Below are 24,962 nucleotides of genomic sequence, written 5' to 3'. Positions count from 1 at the left end.
AATGATCTTCCCCCAGAGCCAACAGAGAGAGCCTTCCCCTAGAGCTGGTGCCCTGAATTCTGACTTCCATTCTCCTAAACTATGAGAAAACAAATTTCTGTTTTTTAAAGCCATCCATGTGTGCTATTTCTGTTACAATAGCACTAAGAAACGAAGACAACAGCATACTAACAGTGGTTATCCCTAAAAAAAATTAGGTAGTGGAATTTTGAATTATTTTGACTTCTACCTTTTTGCTTTTCTATTATTTTCCAAATTTCTGCAATATAACAGAAAAAAAAATTCTTTTTTAAAAAAGAATGTTTGCAAACTTTTGCAATAATGTCATTAGCGAAAAAGTTCATTGAGAAAGTTTAATGGGGAAAAGAAAACACTAACAAAAAAATTAGATCCTTTTTAAAAGTCTAAAATTGGTTGTAACTGAAAGATTTTCAAAGAAAGGCATAAACAGATTGGTAGTAACAACAATTGTAATGAGGATGTCCTGTGAAGATGCAAACCCCACCACCAAACTTGTTCATTTTTCTCAGTCTTCACAACAACTCTCTGAAGTGAATTACTGCATCTATATCATAGATGAGAAGATAGTGCCTCACAGGGGCCATCTTGTCCCATCTCTTCCAGTCAGTAAGAGGTGAAGCTGGGACTGGAACCCAAGGCCATCTGACTCCAAAGCCTGTGTTCTTAATCATTATGCCCCATTTAGTAGGATGTTTTTATAAAGAGTAGCTTAGAGCTTAAAAAGAGTAGGAAACGTTTTTCATGTTTGTGGCTGCTCAGTAGCTTTTGAACACTTTTCTGTGTATTCGGGAAGGTATCCACATTGAGTTGAGCTTTCTCAAGGTAGAAGCCAGAATTCAAGTTTCTAGCCTTCCTTGCTGCTAGGGCAGATCCAATCATACAAAACTGCAATTCCGAAGGAGGTAGTTTCAGGAAGTAAGCGTACATAGAATCTTGGAATCCATCTTTTGGAAAGTATGGTGCTGGAGGCATCAGCCGTTAGCAGTAGCAGTGGTAGACCTCGGCCAGTCCCAAGTGCCATCGGTAGAAGCTGAGCCATTCATGTGAGCTGTGTTGTTACGTGGTGGCAAACAGTGGTATCTTCCCTAGAGCAGCCCTCACAATGTGTTTGGGCACTGAGCTTCTTAGGCTGGCTCTCTGGGCCCTTTGGAAAATTTGTGAGCATCCTAAGTACCCTTCAATACGTTTTGTCAGAGTGGATTCTATTAACTGAAACTAAAAAGATCCAGCTAAGAATGTAGATTTGGGAATCTAGTTGTCATGGTGGGAACTAATAAGATTGCCTCAGGAATGCATCAGGTGTGAACAGTTAATGGAAGAAAAGAAGGAAAAGGTGTTCTGCTGTTTTTCACAAACTCCCTTTTCAAGAGCAGGTCATGCATGATATACTATTTTGCAAAGCTCTGAGGAAATCTGAGAATATCTCTCACATTGGTTTAAGTTTCAGTTACACATAAATTTACAAAATATGTGAAGAATTTCAGCACTCTGACCTTTCCTAGGGGAATGATATTGTTATCAAAGTTTTAGAAGAGGAGTCAGCTAATGTCAAAGCTAGAGAAAGCATTTTGTTTTTTTCCGCCTCGCATTTCATCTGTACCTCATAAAGTATTCTGTGGTTTGCCCTCGCTCAACTGATTAAAAATAAATAAATGAAAAAATAAGGGATCAAAATACATAGGACGCTATGCAGGTTAAATAAATGTACCTTTGTCCCTCGTATGTCAGTACCTTACAGTGATGAAACAAACAATCCGCCCCACGGACCAAATTCAGAATATATGGAGTCTTAGTGTCTACGCTTCTTTTGAGTTAGATGATCTTGGGCTAAGGCTACTAGATTTACCAAGCAAAAATATGAGATGCCCAGTTAAATTTGAATTTCATATAAACGATGAATAATTGTTTAATATAAAATTGTCCCAAGCAATATCTAGCAGTGGAGATGGTGTGAAGTACATGGATTAGAAAAATGCAGAGAAGGTTAAAACTGACAGGACTCACGAATTCAGTTATGAAGGAAGGGGAAGAGAGAAATGTCAAGGATATTGCCTAGGTTTCTGGCTTAGACAACTGAATGAATGACAGTGACACTCAATAAGACAGAAAACTGAAAATGGTCCAGACTTGGGAAGAAACATTCTGAGTTTGGTTGGACGTCTCTATTTTCTTCTAGATGTCTTGTTCTAGTTTCAAATGTGTAGAATATACACATACCGGCTACTCTCCAAGAGTTTGCTTCTTCTATTTTTTTTTTTTAAATTTAATGGCATCAACAGCCTCCTAATAATCCAGGTTGGATGACCTGATCATCCTTGATGCCTCCCTATCCTCTTCTCCCCCTATCCAGTTGGTCTCCACATTTTGTCCTTTTATCTTGATGGTATTTCTAGTTCAGAAGAGCCAGATTCTAAGTTATCAAGGTTTCTCAGTGAAGCTAATAAGTTCTGTTTTCTAAGCTGACTTTGATCAAATGGTAGTGGTTGCCTAAAATGATGTCTTAGAAACGATTCTGAGGTCTTGTCTAGGCTCAAATAGAAAAAAAGTGCCGTAATCATTTCTTGATGTCTGCCAGGGGCATGAGAGTGGGGACTGGCAGCGCCCACGCTGCCTGACATTTCTGGAAAGCATTTTGACATGCTGTTGTTATTGTTAGTTGTCACTGAGTTGACTCCGACTCATGGCGACCCCATGTGCAACAGAATGAAGTGTTGCCTGGTCCTGTGTCATCTTCATGATTGTTGGTATGCTCGAGTCCATTCTTGGGGCCGCTGTGTATTTTGACTGCCTGCCAACAAACCTGGGGGGGGGTCATCTTCCAGCAGTATATTGAACAATAATTCTGTTGTGATCCATGCAGTTTTAACTGGCTAATTTTTGGAATTAGGTTGCCAGGCCTTTCTTCCTTGTCTTTCTCAGTCTGGGGGCACTGCTGAAACTTGTCTGCCATGGGTGACCCTGCTAGTATTTGAAATACTGGTGGCAAAGCTTCCAGCATCATAATATCGTGCAAGCTACCACAGTTCAACAAACTGACAGATGGGTGGTAGATTTTGTCACATAGCTCTCCAGAAATAGGCCACCTCTGCTTCTCCTGATTGCCCCCCAATTTAATACACATGTTTATCTTGGGTTAAGAGAATAACTTGTAACCTTGTCCACTTTACCTAGATTAGATGTAAAAGCAGTCTTGTAAATGAGCAAAGCAGGGTACAAAGATGACAGAGAAGTAAAGCAACTATGAATATTAATTCAAAGTGCTAATAGCTAAAAGATGACAACAGCAGTGAATGCATCTAACACATATGTCAGAGTTCATGTAAAATAACAAAACAGTTTACCATTTACCACTATGAGAAAAATGCTTTTTCAATTGTTAATTTATCAACCATCTCTTGAATGCCTAGTACTTACTAAGCTTTGCACTGGGCAGGTGGGGACAAGAAGACTCAATGCAGGAACAGTGCCTGTAAATTGCTGAGATAAAACCCAAAACCAAACCCACTGCCACTGAGTTGATTCAGACTCATAGTGACCCTATAGGACAGAGTAGAACTGCCTCATAGGGTTTTCAAGGCTATAATCCTTATGGAAGCACACTGCCATATCTTTCTCCCACAGAGCAGCTGGTGGGTTTGAACCACTGATACTGCGCCACCCAGGCTCCTTAATCACTGAGATTAGAGTCCAGCAATTCTGGACAAGTGAACACTTCCTTACATTTTGAAATAATGTAAGATAAAAACGTGGTTTCTGTTTTAAGAGCAGAAGATTCTTTATTAAATTATCAATAAATTACTTAGGCAATAATTACCTTGTGAGTTGGCAACTGCTTATATTGCCTCTTAGTAACAGTACTTTCCCATCACCAAAATAGTGCTTATCCACTCAGTTTTATTTTGTACTTTGCAGGGAAGGAGCAGAAGAAAAAGGAAGAAGATAAAGGCCCAAGCATTGTATCTCTAGGCCTCCTACATCCATAAAGATGTTTCACCTGAAGTTGTTGGGTGCCATTGAGTCTATTCCGGCTCATAGTGAACCCACGTGACAGACTAGAACTGCTCCATAGGGTTTCCTAGGCTGTAATCTTTATGGAAGCAGATTGCCACGTCTTTTTCCCATGGACCCACTAGGTGGGTTCAAACATCCAACCTTTTGGTTAGCAGCCAAGTGCTCATCTGTTGTACCACTCAGGGCTCCTTATGAGAGGCAGACTGATGGTAAGAAGACCAGCTAGGAAATCTCTGCAGTCATCTAGGTGGCAGCAGTAGAAATGCAAAGGAGAGAACACTCCAGATATTTAAGGTTGAAGGCAAGATATCAATTCTTAATATCCATGAACCCTTAAGCAAGGAGAACTAGGAGATGCTACTAGCAGAGAAGAGGACCCAGAGAGAATAAAGAAGATGATCCAAAAACTAGATGGGACAGGAAGGATTTGAAGAGGTTGACAGTAACCAGGAAATCTGAGTTCAGCAAGTAGAAAAGACAACAGGCAATTTTAGTTCACATGGGAGAACTAGATATGGAGAAAAGGCAGAAACCAAATTATGCTACTTAAATGTATGAATGAATGAACGACCAAAGACAGAATTAGCAATGTTGTTGCTGTTGCTGTTAGGTACCAAAGGGTCAGCCCTGGACTCATGTCAACCCCACGCACAACGGAAAGACCATTGTGATCTGCAGAGTTTTCATTAGCTCATTATCAGAAGAAGAATGCCAGGCCTTTCTTCCCAGTCTGTCTTAGTCTGGAAGTTCTGCTGACACCTTCTCAGCAAAACAGCAACACACAAGCCTCCACTGACATACAGGTGGTGGCTGCCTTTGAGATGCATCGGCTGGGAATCGAACCCAGGTCTCCCAAATGGAAGGCAAGATTTTAGAGGTCATTTAATCCAACCACTCATTTGAGAGGTGAAAATCTAACTTTTGGAAAAAGGAAATGATTTATTCAAGGTCACACTTCCAGATTATAGAGTTAGCGAGCCTGAATGTAGATTTCTTGACAATCAAGTTTACTTGTTTCCAACTTTCAGAGAGTGGGAAAGAGTGAAGAATGCAGAGTTGCTGAAGGCAAATCTAACCTTTTTTACATTTTTCTAGAATAATGGTCCTGAACTTCGGGCTAGTGGCTCTTTCTGTATTGGAAACATTGCAGTACTTTGTAGATATTTCACTTTGAAGTATTTATGGAAATGGCAGCTTCATAATTATTTTCTCTGTGGAGGCCTTTGCTCAAAGACACTTTCACCTCTTTTGTAGACAGCAATAATCATTTTCATTACCTGAAGGATTTAAACAAGCACAAACAAATCGGCTACCCACGAAATTGCTACATTAAAAAAAAAATCTATATCTGAACTATCTAGACAAGTTTTAAATTGTCAGGCAGCTCTGTACTGGTTGCAAGAGGGCGAAAATCAGAATAATGCAAATATTCATCCCGAGTTTTAAAAGGTCATGCTACGTGACATTAAACTTCCCTCACTCGTTTTTTACTCACAAGTACAGTTTATTACAGGAAAAGAAAACAGATCAAAATTATACTTCTTAGAGAAAAACAATTATACTTGTCTGAGTGTCTATATGTATTCATCCCCCTTCTTGATCTACTGCTATTTGTACCTTGTGACAAATTTGTGCAGATTTTTATAGCATTGAATTAACTGATGGCTGGTGAGAATCCATTCTCCCTCAGTCCAGCCATTTTTCGTTGGTATTGCACACTAAGGAGGCTTGAACTATTCTCGTAGTGCATTTTTTAAATTCTTTTGTATTTTTTATTTTCATTTTTTGGGCAAAAAGATACACAACAAAACATACGCCAATTCAACAATTTTTACACATAAAATTCAGTGACATTGATTGCATTCTTTGCTATCCTTTTCTAAACCATTCTGCCGCCGTTAACATAAACACTGCCCCCCTAAGCTTCTCATCTAAACTTTTGAGTTGCTGTTGGCACTTTGATCGTATACAGATTGTTCTTTAAAGAACACAATGTTCAAGGCAAATATTCTTTACTAATTAAACTATTTTTTAGTTTAAAGATGACTTCAGGGGACATTTTCCTCACTCTCATAGTAAACGCCGAGGTGCCAGGCAAGTTCTGAAGAGATCTGGTTTCTCTGGGAAGCAGCAAAGCTGTGGGTTTTTATTTTATTTTGACTTCATTAGTTCCCCCCCCCTTTAAGAAAATAAGTGTTAAAGCAGCAGAATAAGAAAATTGTTACAAATGAAGGAAATTAACTCAAAGCTTTCTGCTTCTCCACAGGGAGGTACACGGGGGTAGGGGTAAGATCAAGCTATGGATTTGAAGAGCGGAATGCTGGGATTTCTGTGGTTGCTGCCAGGGGGCTCTTCTGAGCCCCTGGGACAGTCAAAGCCTCTTCTGTCTCAGAACATTCCAAACATGTGTTCCCTCCAGATGTGTGAGTCAGTTGATTAAACTTTAGATCCAGCATCATGTCCTTGGGCAATCTGCGTGAGGGCTGCTTATCAATTAACATGAACTGCTTTCGCCAAGACTTAAATACACCTTCTCCAAAAAAAGAAACGCCAAGAAGCCAGAATTTGGAGTGGAGCAAGTAAAAGTAACCTGAATCATGCTTGAATCATTCATTCAAAAGTATCTATTGAATGCCTGCTCTATGCCAGGCAGTCTGCTAGGTGCTAGAGATACTGAGGAAAAAGGAGCTTACTGTTGGAGGCTGGGGAGGCACAGCAGTTATCCAGGTAGCGGCAGAAGAAATGCAAAGGAGAGAACACTCTAGATACTGTTCTACTCTAGCAGAATAAGGAGATCATTCTCTCACTGCCATTTGATTTCTGAATTAATGGTTCTATCTTTGGGAAGGAAATCCTGGTGGCATAGTGGTTAAGAGCTATGGCTGCTAACCAAAAGGTCAGTAGTTCGAATCCACCAGGCACTCCTTGGAAACCCTATGGGGCACTTCTACTCTGTCCTATAGGGTCGCTAGGCGTCAGAATCGACTCCATGGCAGCAGTTTTGTTTTTTTTTAAATCTTTGGGAAACTGTGTCCTCCAAATATTGAAATACTCATTCATGGGTAATGGGGCTCTTCTAGGCATGGGGATTGGGAGTTACAAAGATAAAATGGATTCAGTCCAAGCCTTTTATAGCCTCGTGAGGCGGATGGTACTAAAATAATTATAGTATGTGGAAAAATAGGTGTACCACTAAAGAGGCATAGAGTATCCAAGGAAGGAAAGGCAAACTGGAGTATCAAAAAAAAAAAAAAAAACCAACTCGTTGCTAGTCGAGTTGATTCTGACTCAGCAACACTGTAGTACAGAGTAGAACTGCTCCATAGGGTTTCCAAGTCTATAATCTTTACAGAAGCAGACTGCCACATCTTTTTCCCACAGAACAGCTTGTGGGTTTGAACTGCCAACCTTTTGATTGGCAGTCGAGCCCTTAACACTGCACCACCAGGGCTCCTTATGCTGCAGTATAACCAAAAAAAAAAAAAAAAAAACCCAAACCCGTTGCTGTCAAGTCGATTCCAACTCACAGCAACCCTATTGGATAGCGTAGAACTGCCCCACAGGGTTTCCAAGGGATGGCTGGTGGACTTGAACTGCCAAAACCTTTTGCTTAGCAGCCATAGCTCACTGTAGCTCTCAACCGCTGCACCACCAGGGCTCCTGTGGAGTATAGGGATCAGGAAATACTTCATGAAGACAAAGGCATTTGAGATGAGGCTTAAGGAATAAAAGGATTCTGACAGGTGGAGAATGGTGGGAGGACATTTCAGTCTACAGGGACATGATGACCAGGAACAGAGAGGCATGAAAGTGCCGAGTGTTCAAGAAATAGCAAATAGTCCAGCTTATCTGGAAAGCTATTCTATACCTCACCTTTAATTTTTTAAGCAGATCTATTAAGGTATAACTGACATACAACAAACTGTACATATTTTAAGTGAATTAAATTTAGACATATGTTAACATCTGTGAGACCACATTCAAAATAATGATCATATCCATCACCCCAAAAAGTTTCCTGGGGACCACTTATGACCATTTCCCATAACTCCTTCTCCTATCCCCAGGCAATGACTAACCTATTTTCTGTCACTATAGGTAAGTTAGTGACAGAAAATAGGTTGGAAACCCTGGTGGCATAGTGGTTAAGTGCTACGGCTGCTAACCAAGAGGTTGGCAGCTCAAATCTACCAGGCGATTCTGGGAAACTCTATGGGGACAGTTCTACTCTGTCCTATAGGGTTGCTGTGAGTTGGAACTGACTCAAAGGCAGTGGGTTCATTTTTTTTTTCTTTTTAAATAGATAAGTTTGCATTTTGTAGAATTTTAATAAATGGAATCATATAGTAAGTATTCCTCTTTGGCTTCTTTCACAGAACATAATGATTTCTGTGAGACTCATCCATGTTGTGTCAGGTGTCTGTACTTCATTCCTTTTACTGCTGAGTAGAAATCCATTTTACGGATAAACCACTCTTCATTTATTCATTCACTTTTTGGTGAACATTTGAGTTGTATCTAGTTTTTTGCCTAACACAAAAAACTTGCTATAAAACTTGTGTTTTTGTAGGGACAAAGGCTTTCATTTCTCTTGGGTAAATGCCTAGGAGTGCAATTTCTGGTTCATATAGTAGATGTGTTTAACATTTTAAGAAACTGCCAAACTGTTTATCAAAGTGGTTGTGCCATTTTTCATTCCCATAAACAGTGTATGAAGGTCCAGTTCTTCCACATTCTTGTCAACATCTGGTATCATCAGTCTATTTAATTTTAGCCACATTAATATGTGTATAGTTGGTATCTGATTGGGTAGTTTCTATAACTAGGTCTTCAGGTTCACTAGTCATCTGGTCTGTAATGTCTTATCTGCTACTAATTCCATCCAACGTGTTTTTCATTTCAGGCATTATACTTTTCATCTCTAGAAGTATGATTTGGATCTTTTATTATAGCCTCCATGTATCTACTCACCTTTTTGAACATTTGGAGTACATTTATAATAACTGTTTTAACTTCATTGTTTGCTAGTTCTAACATCTGTGTCAGTTGCAGTTATTTGATTTTACTCTTCATCATGGGTTATATTTTCTTGCTTCTTTGCATGACTGGTAATATTTTTATTCGATTCCAGACACTGAATTTTTCCTCCTTGGGTGTGGATATTTTTTTCCTAAAAATATTCTTCGGCATCTTTTTTTCTGGGGCAGAGTTAAGTTACTTGGAAACAGTTTGATCTTTTCAGGTCTTGCTTTTGAGTGCTGTTAAGCAGGCCTAAGCAGTGTTCCATCTAGGGCTAAATCTTTCCCCCTGTTGAAGCAAGGTCCTTTTTTGTACACTACCCAATGTCCTGTGAATCATGAGGTTTTCCAGTTTAACTGGTAGAACAGGCATTATTTCCAAATTTACAAGACCACTGAACACTGTTACCTCTAATCCTTTGGGGGCAGATTTTCCCCTACCCTTAGGCAATTTCCTCACAGACAGGTGAACAGTACTCAGCTGAACTCAACAGGGACCCTCTTCAATCAAGTCTCCAGAATCCTCTTTCTCTGCAGCTCTATTTTCTTTGGTAGTCCGCCTTGTAAACGCTAGCTGCTTTGGTCTCCCAGACTTTCAGCTCTGTCTCCTCAACTTAGGGAAGCGTTGGGCTCTGCGTGGGTTTCCCCTGCCCTCCTCAAAGAAGTAAGCTGGGGCAACCTTGGGGCGCACCTCATTTCTATCCTATTCTGATTCTACTCAGTTCCTGTTCGAAAGCATTCATGGAGCAGCTAATATGTGCCAGGCACTGTGTCTAGAAAGAGGAACCAATCCCAAAGGACCTCTGCCTTCCTGGCATCAGTTTTCAGATATAGCAAATTGTGGAAGGAACAGAATATGGGCTTGTATATTATCCAAGTCTTTAATACTCTCTCCTTTCTTCTGGCGTCTGCCAGCACCTTCACTAATTTTGCATCAAGGACAGCTGGAGGAAATAAAAACTCAAATCTCATAGTTTTACTAATTGCAAGCAGATCCAGGAAAAGACTTAGGGGCAGAAGTTGAAACTCTAGGGGGAAATACTTTATGCTGATTAGCTGTTGATTTTCTGTTTCATGCTATTACCCTACTCCCATGACCGTAATAGGCAGTTGGTTGTACTTCACATAGGAGAGAATTAAGTTTCAAATGGCTCCACCCTAGAACCTAACGGAATGAAGCAGTCTGGGGTGAGGGTACAAGGTTGATGACATCATGGGGCTGGGTTACATATAACGATCTGCATAGTGCTTCCAACTTTGAGAAGAGCATTCCATAAAAAACTGTTTGAGGCAATATGTTGACCTTTAAAGAGTTGGAGGACTGACATTCCTCCTGGGTATGAGCCAGGGTGGACACTCTTCTAAAAGAGAAATCAGTTATTCAGTCTGCACCGAAGGAACTTTCCGATCACTTGTTAAAGCTTCATTTCCACAGCACTGAGCGAATTTAATTAATTTCACCACCACCATCCCCTCCTTAGTAAGTTCTTCACACGTGTGGATTCACTGGGAAATTGACTTTCATCTCTAAAAAACAATAAAGGGACATTAAACAGAAGGATGAGGGATTAGTTTGGTGAAAGCCCACTGATCTACCCAAAATGAAAATGCCTTTCAAATTGTTATGGGATAAATCATCTTACCAAAATGCAGATTCTGATTTAACAGGGCTGGGATGGGGCCTGCAGTTCTCAAAAGCCCCCAGGTGATGCCTATGCTGCCGCTGTTCCTGTAGCATACAGAGTAACTATCAACACCCCGTAGCTCTGGTGGCGTAGTAGTTAAGAGCTTGGTTGCAAACCATAAAGGTCTGCAGTTTGAATCCACCAGCTGCTCCTTGGAAGCTCTATGGGACAGTTCTACTCTGTCCTATAGGGTCACTATGAATCAGAATTGGCTAGATGACTTTTTTTTTTTTTAACCAACGTTTTTGTTAGCAGCCAAGCTCATAACCCCTATGCCAACAGGGCTCCAGGAAGGAGCTTAAAAAAAAAATAAAAAGACAAACCAAACCTGTTGCTGTCAAGTCGATTCTACTGTGCCCTGTAGGTCGCTGTGAGTCAGAATCGGCTACATGACAACGGGTTAGAGATACAGAGATGAATCAGATGCCTTCCTGGGCCTCTCCTGGGCTTGTCTGCCCTCCATACATCCATTCTTTACACTTTCCCTGATTTCGTTCAGTATGACTGAGGGATGACTCCTTCAGGCTCCCACAGGAAGAGCTAGGAGATACTGAACGGAAGGGGGAAAGGAAAAACCAAGGTCCTTCCAACCTGCCCACCTATAGTGGCATCTCTAGCTGCATCTTCTTCATGGCTCCAGCTTGCTGGACAGGCCACTTTGGTTCCAGCTTTTGCAGAGAGGTGCTACACCCTGGATGTTGATAACACCCCTCCCTAGACTTTGTGCCTCTAGCCTAAAAGACCTAGGGGCTTCCTGCTATTGTTAACCTCTCGGTGCCCTCATCATCTCGTGAGGGCTTCTCAACTCTTCCTTCACCACTGTAACCAACACTTTAAATTCAATCCCCTCTGTGTTTCCTGGCTGCATCCTGACTGAAACACCTTCCCAGGATGTCCTTTGATTCTCTTCCGTCTTAAGCCATCCTCTCTGCTTCGGCTATGAAGGGCAGTGCACGGTCAGCCAGCACAAACCATTAGATCCCCAGGACCCTCTAGCTCCATTACAACTGGTTGGCTCGTCAGGCCCAGAGACTCCAGCCCATTTGCCGGCTCCAGATGGTTCTACTGTTCCTCCCAAGGCCAGTCCCAACGGTAACCCCTCCTTTAACCCCTGCTTTTTTTTTTTTTTTTTAAGACAGGCAATTCTAAGCTAAAGAAAGGGCTGTAACTGCAATTAAAACACTGTCCGCAAGGAAGCAGGGAGGCTTCTTGGAGCTATTCACCATCTTAAAGCTGTCCAATTCTTACAAAGAGGCCATGCTTCTGGTTTGCCTGAATTCAGATCTTCAATGTTCAATCACCAGTTTCCTTAGTGTCAAGAGGCAGTTGTTGCCAGGTGCTAGCTCTCTCATCCCAGCACCCTAATTCCTGGATCACAGACTTGGTGTTGTATAGTTTCAATGGTCCCCATGGCAACCTCCTGGTTTCCCACTTCCTGATTTTGTTTTGTAGAGTCCCAGGAACTATTAATGGAGACCCAATCTAAAGCCTTTTCCCTGAACCCTCCCACTTGTTTTGTAAGCAACTAACTGTTGTTGTTAGGTACCTTTGAGTTGGTTCTGACTCATAGAGACTCTATGTACAACAGAACAAAACACTGCCCGGTTCTGAGTCATCCTCACAATCGTTGCTATGCCCACTGTTGCAGTCACTATATCAATCCATCTCATTGAGGATATGCCTCTTTTTTGCTGACCCTCTTTTTTTTTCTACTTTAGCAAGCATGATCTCCTTCTCCAGGGACTGGTCCCTCCTGATAACGTGTCCAAAGTATGTAAGACAAAGTCTCACCATCCTCCCTTCTAAGGAGCATTCTGGCCATACTTCTTCCAAGACAGATTTGTTTGTTCTTTTGGCAGTGCATGGTATATTCAATATTCTTTGTCAGCACCACAGTACAAATGCATCAATTCTTCTTCGGTCTTCCTAATTCATTGTCCAGCTTTTGCATGCATATGAGGCAACTGAAAATAATATGGCTTGGGTCAGGCACACCTTGGTCCTCAACGTGACATCTTTGCTTTTTTACACTTAAGGAGGTCTTTTGCAGCAGACGCAAATGTGCTCAAATGCAATATGTCATTTGATGTCTTGACTGCGGCTTCCATGGGTGTTGATTGTGGATCCAAGTAAAATGAAATCCTTGAAAACGTCAATCTTTTCTGTTTATCATGATGTTGCTTATTGGCCCAGTTGTGAGGACTTTCGTTTTCTTTATGTTGAGGTGTAATCCATATTGAAGGCTCTGGTCTTGGATCTTCATCAGTAAGTGCTTCAAGTCCTCTTCAACTTTCAGCAGGCACGTTTGTGTCATCTGCATATCCCAGGTTGTTAATTACAGTAAATTGCTTTCTGCTTAAGTTACCTAGATTGATTTCTATTTCCTTCAGTGTAAACTCACTGCTAGGGGGCAGTGGTGGGTCAGTGGTAGAATTCTTGCCTTCCTTTGGTTGGAGACCCAGTTTGGTGCAGGACTGGGCAGCATTTTGTTCTGTTGTGCCTGGGTCACCATGAGTTACGGGCTGACTCAACGGCAGCTAACAACAACAATAACCTCACTGTTAACATTTATGCTTTCATATACATAAATACTTCTAACATGTCTCTGAGAATTCTTAATTGCTGGAGTGAACTTGTACTTTGGGGGAACTGGGTTTGATCTAAAATAACTACAAGCAAAATTTTGTTTAAGTCTCATGTTTTAGCTTTAAAATTCTTGTGAATGAAATCTATAATAATTTCTATTCTTCCAAAATTCGAAATAAAATTCATGTTACTAGAAGGTAAACCTTTACCTTCAAGGGCTTTATATATTCCTTAGTAAAACCCATGTTACTCAAGAGGTTATGCATACCTCCCTTTGAGGGTCATTTAATCCGAAATTAATTCTGAAAAGCAGGTCTTATTATGTCCATTTCACACTTGGATTACATGAGACTGAGAAAGGTAAAACAAGGCGGCCAAGATTACAAAGAGTTAGGGCTCAAACCTAGGTCTTTCTATTTTCAACGTCACAAGTTCTTTCCACTACATCATGCAGAATACCAAGAGAGCAAGAATTCATTAGCTCTCAGCTGCTATGAGCATCAATTTTTAGGAGTTTGGTTGAACTTTTAGTTCAATGCTAGTATGTACCAGTGTTCGCTCTTCCACAGTCACAAAAAAAACTTCATCTGTCTCAAAATGCTGTATTTCTCACCCTACAAAGGTTTACAAAGAAAATGTAGGTGGAATACAACCAAAACAGTTCCAGTACAAGGAAAAAAAAGACTAAAATTTACATTCTGCAGGGATGGTTGCACATGAACAGCACTATCATAATTTTGTACACAGATATTACAATAATGGATTTGTGAAACCTGGTAGTCTGATGCAAGCTGAAGTTAATAGTATCCAGGATTACTATGGCATCAGCAGAAATATTTTGGTTCATATTTCTACTCTGGCTCATGCATGCTCTTTTATCTGCCAATTTCCTTCTCCACATATCTGACAGTAAAGCTGGAGAAGCCTGCCACCAGGACTGATTGGAATATTTCTCTAAAACTGCATGTGGCTTGGGTATGGTTTTATTCCTTCTTAGTGATTCAAATCCTGTCTCAGTGTCTCCTGGAGAAATTAATCTAGAGATGGTATTTACAAACTGGCCCAGTTCTTCAAACTGTCAGCTAGTACAGATGTGGGATCAGGCAGGAATTTGTAAAGTCACAATGTGATTTTCATCTACCCAAATATATTCTGAGGAGTATATTTTACCCCTGGTTTTCCTAGCACTTAATAAAACTATTTTAAAAATTCTTAACACATCGCATGATACTGAAGGAATCCTTTCATAATCTTAGGAGCACTGAATAGTCTTAAAAGAAAAGGGAATGGGGAAGAGACTACATTTGCTATGTATTGGGAGTCCCTGAGTGGAAAGTTAATACACTCGGCTGCTAACCAAAATGTTGGAGGTGTGAGTCCACCCAGAGGTGCCTCAGATGAAAGGCCTGGTGATCTACTTCTGAAAAATCAGCCACTGAAAACCCTAGAGAGCACACTTCTCCTCTGACACACACGGGGTCGCCATGAGTTGAGGTCAACTCTACAGCAATTGGCTATCTACCTCCTGTGTCCCAGGCAGGAATCACAATCACGTCTCAACCACTAACCGAAAGGCTGGGAGTTTGAACCCACCCAGAGACGCCTCAGAAGACAACCTAGCGATCTGCTTCTGAAAGGCCCCAGCCTTGAACACCCTATGGAGCAGTTCGACTCTGCACACGTGGGGTCGCCATGAGTCGGAATCGACGTGGCAGCAACTAACCACAACAACACATCCAGGCATTAGGCAAATATCGACTTACTTAATTCTCAAAACAGTACACAGAGAGAGAGATTATCCTCATGTCATATATTTAAAAAAAAAAAAAAAAAGATGCAAAGAAGTTAAAGATGCAAATTGCCTAAACTCACCAAGAGAATAAGTGGAAAAGCCAGCAATTACACCCAGGTTGGCCTGGCCAGAAAGTCAACCATCTTTTCAAGACTGCATCTGCATCTTGTAAAAAATATTGCCAGAGAGATTGAGAAAATAGCTCCAAGAATTCCAACGGCTGGATCTAGTGTTTCGTTTCCAGGTAACATGAAGAAACATTTTCTGATTGTCTGAATGTTTAGTAATAATACAGGAAATGAAAACAAATTGCACTACTTGGCCTTTGCTGCGTGTTTCATAACAGAGGCGGGGGAGCGGTTAATTCTAGGAAAAAAAAAAAAGCACCACATTATAAGTGAAAGTGTGTACATAAAGGGTAACTGATTTGGCATTTTAGATGAAAGGAAACTAATGTTAAAAAGATTTGGTAGCCCAGCGTTTTGATTCCCATTTATCAACGGTTCCTGCTCAAAGGTACCCCTTTCTCTTCTCACATCTTCACCTCTCTCTCTGCTGCCTTTTTATGAATATTTCACCGTCAAACTGGTTTGATATGGAGACAGCAGCGCTCTTAACCTGCACCCTCTGAAGTCCCCAGTTGTGCCATAATGGGAGAAGACACTCCCTCCCAGACCTCTGCCATTTTCTGAGTAAAAAAATCCATCACCGAGCCCATGTCATAGCTAAACTGTCCTGTCCTCTCCTTATGGCACTGTCTGGATGCAACTTTCATCTTGAATGAAATACGCTCTTTTTTTCTGGGTCTCTAAATTGTCTCTTCTATATCCAGCTGAAATCACAGGAAAGGGAAGGAGTACATTTGGCTAAATCTTTTTTTTATTTTTATTTTTGTTGAGAATATACACAGCAGAACACACACCAATTCAACAATTTCTACACGTACAATTCGGTGACACTGATGACATTCTTCAAGTTGTACAACCATTCTTGTCCTCCTTTTTCAAATTGTTTCTCCTCCATTAACATAACCTCACTGCCTCCTAAGTTTCCTAGCTGATCATTCTAGTTACTGTTGTCAATTTGATCCCACATAGACAGCTCTTAAAAGAGTACAATGCTCAAAGGAGACTTTCTTTACTAGTTAAGCTTAACCATTGTTTGGTTTAAAAAGACTTCAGGGGATATTTTTGGTTTAAGGTTTGAACTGTAAAGATTATCTCAGGGTGATAGTTTTGGGGGTTAATCAAGTCTCAGTGGCTCCAGAAAGTCTGGATTCCAGGAGAAGCTAAAAAAAATCTTTATTAAAACTGTAAACCAAACCAAACACATTGCTGTAGAGTTGATTCTGACTTACAGTGACCACAGTGACCAGAGTAGAACTGTCCCTATATGATTTCCAAGGCTGTAATTTTTCATCTTTATGAAGCAGATTGCCATATCTTTCTCCCACAGAGCTGCTGGTGAGTCTCAACCACCAACCTTTGGGATAGGAGCCAAGCGCTTAGCCACTGCATCACCAATGCTCCTTATTAAAACTAGGTGGGGCATAACACCTTTTATTAGACCAAAAAAGAAAACAAAAACAAAAAAATATAACCAAACTTATTGCCGTCAAGTTAATTCCTACTCACCAATGCTATAGGATAGAGCTGAACTGCCCATAGGGTTTCCAAGGAGCAGCTGGTAGATTCGAATTGCCAACCTTTTTGGTTAGCACTTAACCACTGTACTACCAGGGCTCCTTTTATTGAACAGGACTCTATAAGTACTAATTTGAGACTGTCCAAGATGTGCAGTGGTTAAGTGTTTAGCTGCTAACCAAAAGGTCAGCAGTTCAAATCTACCAGCCGCTCCTTGGAAACCAGATGGACAGCTCTACTCTGTCCTATAGGGTTGCTATGAGTTGGAATCAACTCAACAGCAACAGGTTGTTCTTCTGGTAAGATGTTTTTATCAAAATAAAGTGGTTGGGTTAACCACATTTTCTTACAATGAATTATCATTTGCATTATACACACAAGACCTGTTTTCAAAGAGACGGAATATAAATATACTTTGTGATTTTTTTTTTCTACTTTATGCCTCCAGATTCATTCTCTGCCTTGATCTGTGCTCCAAGATGTCGAACTCTATGGAATGAACAGCATCACTCAGGCTCCTTAGCACCTGGTTGTGTGCAGCCAGTTGGAGGCATTGGCAGGAGATGCTAGAGCAGGAGAGAATGGTTTAGATATTAAGTTATTCCTCCCATCTGTTCCTCTCCTAGGGCTGCAGTCCTTGCCAGGTTGTGGTGACTTGGGCCTTTTGCTCCTCAGTCCTACCGGTAGTAACACCTGCCTGCTGTTGCTAAATCCTGGGTGCTTCATCAGTGTTATTGGTTTCCTTAACACTGCCTCCGAGCCCCTGCCTCAATTCAATCCACTCTTTTTTTTTTAATTGTGCTTTAGGTGAAAGTTTACAAAGCAAATCAGTTTCTCATGAAACAATTAATACACAAATTGTTTTGTGACATTGGTTACCAACCCCATGATGTGTCAACATTCTCCCCTTCTCCACCTTGGTTTCTTATTTCCATTCTTCCACTTTTCCTGTCCCTTCCTGCCTTCCCATCCTTCGTTTTGGGCTGGTGTGTCCCTTTAGTCTCATATAAATGATTGAGCGACGAAGCACATTCCTCACATGTGTTATTGTTTGTTTTATAGACCTATCTAATCTTGGCCTGAAGGGTGAACTTTGGGACTGACTTCAGTATTAAGTTACAAGGGTGTCTGGGGTCAATTCGCTCTTTACGCTGAAGTCAGAGTGATCTTTGTTGCATCATTCCATTGCTTCAGGTCCCTTAGGATAAAATCTAAATTATAAAATGGCTTAATTCTGTTTATGATAACCTCTCCATCTCTTCTTTTGATACACCCTTCTTACAGATTGCTCCAGAAAGACCAAACTTCCAGTTCTTCAACAGAACAATGGTCTTTCTTGTGCCTCCGCTCATATTATTTCCATCGTCAGAAATACCCTTCCTGCCTCCCTCCCCAACCCTTGACTGGTTAACTTCTATTATATTATTCAAGTCTCAGCATAGACATCATTTCCTCTAAGAATCATTCCCTGTTGACATCATCCCCACCCCTCCCAAAAGAAAATTTTGCATTAGGTGCCTTTCCTGTAAAGGAGCTTCCATAGCATCCTGTACTCCCTCATCATCTCTCTATAATATTGTTTTTTAACCACCAGCTTACTTGTCAATATACTTGTCAACATTCTCTACCTGAGGGTGAGCTCTACTGGGGCAAGAACTCTGTCACTGCGGCAGAGAAATTGAGTAATTAACACCTTCTGTTAGAAATTCAAGAAAAGGAAAGAAATTCCAATCAGGTGTAAAGTACCCACAACGTCAGTATTCCTATTTGAATATTATTTAGGAATAAGGGGAGGATCTATCAACAGACGCGTGACCTGCATATCAAGTTGTTGTTAGCTACTGTTGAGTCAGCCCCAGACTCATGGCGACCCAATGCACAATGGACCAAAACCTTGCCTGGACCTGCTCCATCCCATGATTGGGTGTGTATCAGACCACTGTGATCCATAGCGTTGTCATTGGCTGATTTTCGGAAGTAGACAGCTAAACCTTTCTTCCTAGTCTTACCCTGGAAGCTCCATTTAAACCTGTTTGGCATCACAGCAATAAGCGAGCCTCCATGGAAGGAGTTGGTGGCCATGGATGAGGTATACTGGCCGGGTTCTCCTATGGAGTCGCCAGTGCCCCATGTATATCCAAGTAGGTGTTCCAAATGCATCAGCAGCTCTCTGTGCCCCAAATCCACCCTCCACGAATAAAAACTAAATTCCAGAAGTGCAGAAGAAAGGGAGGGCAGGGGCCTCTCTGAACCACATTGCAGAATCACTAGGGTAGGTGATGCCTGCGTGATCCTATTGGGGTTATTTTCAGAGGCTTCATTATCTCAGCTGGAAAATCCTGAGATGGCTTTTTCCAAGCCAAATGGAGTTCAATTAATAGACTGAGAGCAAGTGATCAAGGCCTAAATACTGAGAGTCATCTTTAGCAAAAATCCCTCAGAAACAAGACGGTCAATTTCAACCTCTCAAAGTGCACTTAGAGGGGAACTGAGATTTTCCTGGAATTGTGCTTACAGGCACGGGGATAGGCTAACGTGACTGTGTAAAGAGCTCTGTATTGCTGAAATCATAGCACCACGCTCCTTGAGCCTGCTCCTCAACTCTTTTTTCTCAAGCCAACCAACCAGAGTTAAATTTATTTTTTAACAAGCTTACCATCGCCAGTGAAACCTTACTAATTCATACCCCACTAATTAAAAATGTATGATAATTAGGATGAATATTCAAGTTTATCTATGCGGGAGATAGATTTTCTTAAAAACAACAAGGCTATGAAAATGTTTTTTCAGGTCATTAAAATGAAACTTTGAGCACTCTTAGATGCAAATTATGCAAAAGTTCTTATTGGGAAAAAACACAACTGCTTGGCCATTCATGTTAATATGCTCTGCCTTGCAAGATTTCAGAAAAAAGCCAGTAAAAGTAGGTGCAAACCTACCAGAAAGTAAGAGAGAAAAGAGCTTAATACAAGTTTGAAAAATAGCGATGGAATCAGGTAACTGATGCCCTTGAGCAAGTTGCAGCCTAAAGCACCTACAAGGAGGAGTCTAGTAAGGTATGAACCCATTGGTTGCGTACCACTTGCAGGAGCTCAGAGGGCTGGAGTGCCAATGGGATAAAAATCTACTTGGAAAAACCAGCCATTAAAACCCCTATGGAGCACAGTTCTACTCTGACACACATGGGGTCGCCGTAAGTCAGAATCGACTTGACGGCAACTGGTTTAGGAAACTATCAGGAAGCAAGCGTAGAAAAGGCACGGATTGTTTTAAGAGTTGCTGGAGCTTCAAGTGTAAGGTGAGGAGGAGCTGGACAGTTAGAGAAGATCCTAAACCTAATGGGATTTTAATGCAATGCTGAGGACTTTAGCTATTAGTACGGGTGACAAGGAGCCACTGTGATTAAATGAGTAAATTTTTTTTAAATTGTGTTAAGTACACACAGAACAACATGTTTGCCAGGTCGACATTTTTCACACGTGCCGTTCATTGATATTAATTACATCCACCATGCTGTGTAACCTTCACCATCTTTTTCCAAATTTTTCCATCATCCTGAAAATGAGTAAATTTTGAGTGTTTCAAGTCCCCTTGGCTAGTTGGGTGTCAGATGGATGATGAGGGGTGGGGAGGGACGGAACCAGAAACAAAGCTATAAGTAGAAATGTGTTCAAATACTCTGAAGGTCGGAGAATGTAGCTCTAGACCAGGGCAGTGGCTGTGCAGGACAGCTGAATATAAGATACAAGAGATATTTAAGAGGTAGAACAAAAAAAAATTGCTGTAATCATTGACAGCCACTTCAAAAAAAAAAAAACCAAACCCAGCGCGGTCGAGTCGGTTCCGACTCACGGAGCAGTGACATATTCTTCTGGATTCACTACCTGCTGAGTGACCTTCTTCAGCGAAGAGCAGTAATCCTGCCTGCTGTTGTATGGCTGTTTCTGTCTGAGAAATTGAACATTATCGTTTTTCATGCAAACTACCAGCAGCTGTGTGTCACCAGCCATGGGGATTAGCTCTGAGATGCTGTGGCATTTGCCATCAGTTCTCAGGTTTTAGCCCCCAGGAGACCATTAACTCCTGGATACGGTGCTTACAGTTCAGGTGAGCTATTGGCCTAAGTGTTGAAGTCAGAGGGAAGTATGACTGAGAACTTGGGCTTGGAGTCAGCCGGGCCTGGGTTTGAATCCCAAACCTACCATCTGCATGAGTTTTGTTTCACTATCTATAAAATGGAGATTAGAGCACCTACAGGTCGTTATTTGGATTAAACAAGACGCTTGCTTAAATTCATGCATGTGTGGCAGAACTGGGGGTCTCCTGCAGGTCCAGCAGATTCCAGAGCCCACACTCGCCCTGTCTCCTTTATATTTAATATATGCATTGTTTTCATCTTTTGGGAAAACTTATACAATTTTACTTTGTATTTCCCCTATGAACTAAGAGTTATTTTACACAGAGCTTTTAAAAATCCAAGGAGAAAGGTTTTTGGTGGTTTGGTAATTTATTCCACTGCCATCAGAAGTTGTTTGTATTAATTTGACCTCATGGAAATCAGTGTATTTTCTTTGTGAGACTAATTCATGGTGAATTTTGTGATTTTTCTATGTGCATTTGAATAGAAAGTATATTCTCTGTTATCAGGGTACAAAGTTTGTGACGAAACCAGATCTACCTAACTAATTATATTGTTAGGGGCTTTGATGTTCTTACCTATTTTTATTTATTTCCCCTGTCTCTGGGAGTGGTATGTTAAATCACCTAATATTAGTATGTTTCTATTTCTTCTCCCATCTTCTGCTATAAAGGTACTGCTGTGTTGTTTGGTACTTACTCATAACTGTTCAATCTTTCTTGGGAATTCTGGCCTTTAGCATAAATCAGTCCTTCTTTGTCTTGGTTGATGGCTTTGCAGCCTGCATTTTACCTTGTGACATATCAGAATGAAGATGGCTGCTTTCTTTTTGTTAGTTTGTATTCACTTTGTATGCTTTTACCCATCTCTCTCTCTCTTTTTTTTTTTTTTAATCACTTTCTGTTAGGAGTGTCTTGTATATAGGCAAGAGCTGGCTTTTGAAGAGTCCCTATTTTTGACTGCTACACTATACTGGGCCTAAAAAAAAATACTGGGCCTAGCATATAAAATATGTGTTTCCTTTTTCTTCTCTTCCTCAATCATGAGCAAGACTCACCTAGGCTTCTTATGTCTTTGTATGTCTTGGGTTGTCTTTATTTCCCTTGTCAGCAATAGTTTTGGACCTGTCAGGACCCATAGTCCCCTCCTGACCTCTGTGCCTTAGCCGGCTTGCATTTTCAGGTCTGCCCCGCTGGGTCTCATATCCTGGTGGGACGTGGGGTAGTGGGGACCTTATATATACTCCTCAATAGACGACAATGGTGGACATGAAGAGCACCAACATAAAAACTTAAACACTCATTCTCCTCTACTGGATTGGCACACAGAGTGAAATTTCCAATGTTTGGATGAAGGCCTGATGTCTCCTGAAATAGTCTTTAAAATACAATTAAATAACCTGGGAGAACTATAGCATAGAAGCTCACAGCTGAAAGAACAGCAGGTATCATTTACTCAAATTCTCTCCCCAATGAATTAATCACTTCTATGATGTTCCAGTACGTCTTCCAGACTCTGTTTGCATTTTTCTGGCCATTGTCACCTCTCCTACAGGCATGGGTCTGAAACTCAGCTACACCATATAGTAGCTATATAGCCTTGGGAACTCATAAGCACTCTAAGCCCCAGTTTCTATCATTATCTCCATCTGCAGAATGGAGATAATGATAGAAACTAAGAGGGCTGTTATGAGGACTAAATATGGTTACAAATTCCAATGTCAAAAAGGTCCATAATGCCCAGGCAGGTGATGTGAAGGACCAGGCAGATAATTAATTGGATCCCTTAAGTGTAGGCAATAGAAGTGATGAGAAGAGTGTGTTCTTGTCAAAGGAGAAGGCTGTACTGGGCTGCCATAGACTGTAGCCCTGCCTGCAGCAATGTGGGCCCAATATCGCCAGATCTTGCAATTTTTCTAGAAGAGCAAAAACCTGACTTTTTTTTAATGTGTTATTTCCCAGTGATTCAATATAACAATGAATTCATATGTTCTTAAAACACTGGATAAACCACAAAAAGGCCTATCTGCGGACTGGTTACACCTGGAGGCTTCCACATTGCAGTCTCTGGTCTAAAGTTAACTAGCAGAATGCCTAGCATAAGATAGGCAACACACTAAATTATGAATTCATCAGATCTGAAACCTTAGCCATCAGATTCGTGGGGGAAAGGACTTGCTTGATTGGGTGAGGGAGAAGCCAGGGAAGAGGACCCTGAGAGTAACCAGGACAGCAGCGGAAGGCCCCAGAAACTGGCAGAAATCCAGGGGGAACAATAAACAGTAGAAAGGGGTCATGTAACTCTGCTTCTTCCCCAATCTCTCCAAGGCCTAGGTCTGCTCTGGTTCTCTTGTTTTGCTGATACTGTCATACAACCAATGCAATCCATGCCTCTGCAGATATAACCAACACAGGATGTGTGGCAGGGCCAGGGAGCAAGGGAGTAAAGACACAGTTAGTTGGCTGGACTCAAAAGGGCCCTAGCAGCTTCCTTAGAGTTGGTTTATTGGGAGAGAAAAAAAGCATTGAGCTGGGAGCCAAGGACGCCACTTTCTCCCTGCCCCTCTTCCCTTTGGCTTTTCCCCACCAGCAACTCTGAAGCCAGCCAACTATTTCCTACTCCGGCGGGCTGCAGCTGTCCCACACATGTTATAAATAAGGGCCAGTAGAGCCGGTCCTATTTTTAGCATTCTAATGCAGATGCAAAGGTCACCAAGATTCCCGTTTGCTGGCTCATGTCCTTTCTCTTCTCTTTCTTCTTCTACATGCCTCTTATTTTTCTTTTTCTCCAAGAAGATATATGTTTTTGAGTTCTGATGAATTAAAATAAGACTTAATGGGACGGCAAACCCAAAACCAAACCCACTGCCATCGAGTTGATTCCAACGCATAGTGACCTTATAGGACAGAGTAGAACTGCCTCATGGAGTTTCCAAGGCTGTAATCCTTATGGAAGCAGACTGCCAAATCTTTCTCCTGTAGATGGGCTGGTGGGTTCAAACCGCTGACCTTTTGGTTGGCAGCTGAGCGCTTAACCACTGTGCACCTAGGGCTCCTTACGGGGGACAGGAACCCCAAATATTTGCTTGCTCGTGGCTGGACTCCTAATAACATCCATGAGGCCAGATGATACATCTATCCTGTGGCATGAGAAACCACACACAGACTTTAGGAAACAGCATTCCAGGCTTATACCAAAGCCACTCCTTTGTTTCTCTTGAGCTTAAGGGAGGGTTAGAGTGAAAAACAGCTCTGAGGATCATTTCATCCAACCCTCCAAGTACACAGTTCAGGGCACTGAAGCCTAAAAAACCAAAAAAACCAAACCAACTGCTGTCGATTCTGACTCATGGCGACCCCATATGTGTCAGAGTAGAATTGCGCTCTATAGAGTTTCCAATGACCGATTTTCAGATGTAGATTGCCAGGTCTTTCTTCCAAGGCACCTCTAGGTGAACTCAAACTGCCAGCCTTTTGGTTATCAGCCAAGCATGTTAACAGTCTGCACCACCCAGGGACTCCCATCAAGGCCCAGAGAGGCTGGTTTGCTTATTACTACCTAAAATTAATTATAATTACTATTACGGCTTACATTCATAGGAGGTTTCCCTGCCCTAAGCACCTTACGTGCATTTACGCATTTAATCCTAATAACCTAATGAAAAAAAGGTATACCTATTTTAATTACTTCCATTTACAGATGACAAAATTGAGGGTGAGTGGTTTTGAATAACTTGCCCAAAGTCACACAGACTGGCAATGGCAGAGTCAGGGAAGAAACTCAGCATCTCAACTCCAGTTCCTCAACTCTTTCCAGAACCAGAGCACAGCACACAGATCCTTCAAATCACTATGTAGCTGAAAGAAAGGAAGGAAGAAGAGAGGAAAAGAGTGAAGGAAGAGGGAAGCCTGGTTTGAACCCACTCACTCTCTCAGCATGGCCCTTTGGTGCCGTTCTTTGGAAACTACTGAGTGTTTTCAGAATTCTAGCAAAGGCTGACAAAGCCTTCTCTTGATCCCAAAGGCCAAAGAGCTGCAGAGATGCGGGGTAGAGCTGTGGCCCTCTTTA

At 41.4% G+C, this 24,962-nt stretch overlaps 1 protein-coding gene and 1 long non-coding RNA gene across 3 annotated transcripts in view; both read right to left on the bottom strand.

Moving 5' to 3' along the window:
- SNTB1 (syntrophin beta 1) overlaps positions 1 to 24,962 on the bottom strand; it is a 260,706-nt gene that overhangs the window by 121,769 nt on the left and 113,975 nt on the right. The gene's annotated exons all lie outside the window — the stretch shown is intronic.
- LOC126058967 (uncharacterized) lies at positions 567 to 24,948 on the bottom strand. The gene is made up of 2 exons (XR_007513332.1): positions 15,194 to 24,948; positions 567 to 10,577 (listed from the first exon to the last, which is right to left on the bottom strand). It is a non-coding gene; the product is annotated as an uncharacterized LOC126058967 (long non-coding RNA).

Source organism: Elephas maximus, chromosome 15 (genome assembly GCF_024166365.1).
Source record: "Elephas maximus indicus isolate mEleMax1 chromosome 15, mEleMax1 primary haplotype, whole genome shotgun sequence".
NCBI lineage: Eukaryota > Metazoa > Chordata > Mammalia > Proboscidea > Elephantidae > Elephas > Elephas maximus.
Note: the sequence above shows the minus strand (reverse complement) of the source record. Positions and strands in the feature narration are given on the sequence as shown.